The 2,953-nt window shown below is 49.1% G+C and overlaps 1 non-coding gene across 1 annotated transcript; it reads right to left on the bottom strand.

The window, feature by feature from the left end:
• Positions 1-151: 151 nt before the first annotated feature.
• LOC120845644 lies at positions 152-1,965 on the bottom strand. Its single transcript, XR_005716846.1, has one exon. It is a non-coding gene; the product is annotated as a small subunit ribosomal RNA (ribosomal RNA).
• Between the last annotated feature and the right edge of the window lie 988 nt (positions 1,966-2,953).

Below are 2,953 nucleotides of genomic sequence, written 5' to 3'. Positions count from 1 at the left end.
AAAAGGCACATCCGAACCACAGTTGTTTTTTTTTTTTGTGCCGTCCCGACGGCATCCAAGCTTGGTCGTGACCGGCGCCAGATAAATTCGCACATCGAGTCCATTCCCCGTACAAGAGGAAGAAGACAAAACGATGCCAAATAACATCCGGTAATGATCCTTCCGCAGGTTCACCTACGGAAACCTTGTTACGACTTTTACTTCCTCTAAATGATCAAGTTTGGTCATCTTTCCAACACACCGGCGCAACCGAAAGGCCGCTCCGGGTATCGGTCCGAAGACCTCACTAAATCATTCAATCGGTAGTAGCGACGGGCGGTGTGTACAAAGGGCAGGGACGTAATCAACGCGAGCTTATGACTCGCGCTTACTGGGAATTCCTCGTTCAAGGGGAACAATTGCAAGCCCCTATCTCAATCACGAAGGAGGTTCCACGGGTTACCCAGTCTTTACAGACAGGGATAAAAACACGCTGCTTCCTTCAGTGTAGCGCGCGTGCGGCCCCGGACATCTAAGGGCATCACAGACCTGTTATTGCTCTGTTTCGTGCGGCTAGGAGCCGCTTGTCCCTCTAAAAAGGGTGCAAGGTGCAGAGAACCACGCACCTATTTAATAGGCTAGAGTCTCGTTCGTTATCGGAATTAACCAGACAAATCGCTCCACCAACTAAGAACGGCCATGCACCACCATCCACCGAATCAAGAAAGAGCTCTCAATCTGTCAATCCTCCAGTGTCCGGGCCGGGTAAGTTTTCCCGTGTTGAGTCAAATTAAGCCGCAGGCTCCACTCCTGGTGGTGCCCTTCCGTCAATTCCTTTAAGTTTCAGCTTTGCAACCATACTTCCCCCGGAACCCAAATACTTTGGTTTCCCGGAAGCTGCCCGCCGAGTCATTTGAGTAACTCAGGCGGATCGTTGGTTGGCATCGTTTATGGTTAGAACTAGGGCGGTATCTGATCGCCTTCGAACCTCTAACTTTCGTTCTTGATCAATGAAACATTCTTGGCAAATGCTTTCGCAGTAGTTCGTCTTGCGACGGTCCAAGAATTTCACCTCTAGCGCCGCAATACGAATGCCCCCGTCTGTCCCTCTTAATCATTATCCTGTATTCCAAAAACCAACAGAACAGAAACAGGATCTTGTTCTATTATTCCATGCACTGTTATTCAGGCGAATCGCCTGCGTTGAGCACTCTATTTTTTTCAAAGTAAACGCGCCGGCCAAAGCAAGGCACCTGATGAAGGGAACCAAGCCACGACAGGCATGATGTTCAGCACGGGCCGTAACGTGGTGTCCACGCACTTCCCGCCTGTAACTGAGATCCAACTACGAGCTTTTTAACCGCAGCAACTTTAGTATACGCTATTGGAGCTGGAATTACCGCGGCTGCTGGCACCAGACTTGCCCTCCAATGGATCCTCGTTAAAGGATTTAGAGTGTACTCATTTCAATTACGGGGCCTCAAAAGAGTCCCGTATTGTTATTTTTCGTCACTACCTCCCCGTGCCGGGAGTGGGTAATTTGCGCGCCTGCTGCCTTCCTTGGATGTGGTAGCCGTTTCTCAGGCTCCCTCTCCGGAATCGAACCCTGATTCTCCGTTACCCGTAACAACCATGGTAGGCGCATAACCTGCCATCGACAGTTGATAAGGCAGACACTTGAAAGAAACGTCGCCGGCTCGTGGCCGTGCGATCAGCACAAAGTTATCCAGAGTCACCACACAAAACGGACCGAAGCCCGATTGATCTTGGTCTAATAAAAGCACCCGTCGCCCCGAGGGGCTTCGGGCTCACTGCATGTATTAGCTCTAGAATTGCCACAGTTATCCAAGTAGGAAGAAACGATCTAAGGAACCATAACTGATTTAATGAGCCATTCGCGGTTTCGCCTTGTTTCGGCATGTACTTAGACATGCATGGCTTAATCTTTGAGACAAGCATATGACTACTGGCAGGATCAACCAGGTAATCTTTTCGTGGTGGGTCGCCCAAAACCCTACCAACGCGCGGACGCGGGGCCACCGTCAGGCGCCCCTTACGAACCGCAAACACACACAACGCTTAGGAATTACTTCCAAATCCAAGAAGAAATGAAGCACGTTCGAGCGCGCAGCCGGAATATCCCCGACCGAGGTCGGTACCGACGCGGCAAGAAGCGCATAAATTTCTTTCTCGTCGTAGCAACAGAAAGTCGTACGCCAAAAAAATCATTGACGACGCCTTCGCAGCGTTGCCGAGCTTTCAGGTCCCGTGAGGACGCGAGGACGCACCCCGGCCTTCGGTCAGAACGCACTCGTCATTTCACACCGTTCGGTTAGCGCGGACGCTCCGAAACACCCTCCTCTCGCATTCGTTTTCAAGACACAGGTGCACCCGAGAACCGACCCCAACGGCAGACGCCAGAGATCGCAGGTACCTTGCTGTAACGACCATGCGGCGGAGGCAGCGGCCGAGACGGCGACGAAAGGCGTCGGCGACGTCGTCAGACGCCGCTCGCACCAATCGAACGCTCGACAGACCCGACCTCCACATAATAGCACCGATAAGTATAAAGAAGATCCTTCAAGAGCATTCTGTACATAGTTTGTGGTTATCAGTTTCGGTGACTGACTGACTGACTTACTGTCTCTCACTTATGTGGCTCCTCGTTATTCAGTATCATTTATTTGTCCTTCTTTCTTTCTTATTTTTTTCCCCTCTCTCTCTCCTTATATATATATATATATATATATATATATGTATGTATGTATGTTTGAGTGTATATATATATATATATAAATGTTCTTTTTTTCCTGTCTGCCTCTATGTATACATACATACGTACATACATCCTACCCCTATAAAAAAAAATTATTTCTCGCTTTTTATTAAAAACGTGCTGACCCCTGCTTGACTCTGATTACTTCTTTTCGACTTTCAGTTCATGTTAACATGGTCAACAGAAAGTTTATCGACT

Source organism: Ixodes scapularis, unplaced genomic scaffold (genome assembly GCF_016920785.2).
Source record: "Ixodes scapularis isolate PalLabHiFi unplaced genomic scaffold, ASM1692078v2 ptg001158l_1___fragment_3__unscaffolded, whole genome shotgun sequence".
Classification (NCBI taxonomy): domain Eukaryota; kingdom Metazoa; phylum Arthropoda; class Arachnida; order Ixodida; family Ixodidae; genus Ixodes; species Ixodes scapularis.
Note: the sequence above shows the minus strand (reverse complement) of the source record. Positions and strands in the feature narration are given on the sequence as shown.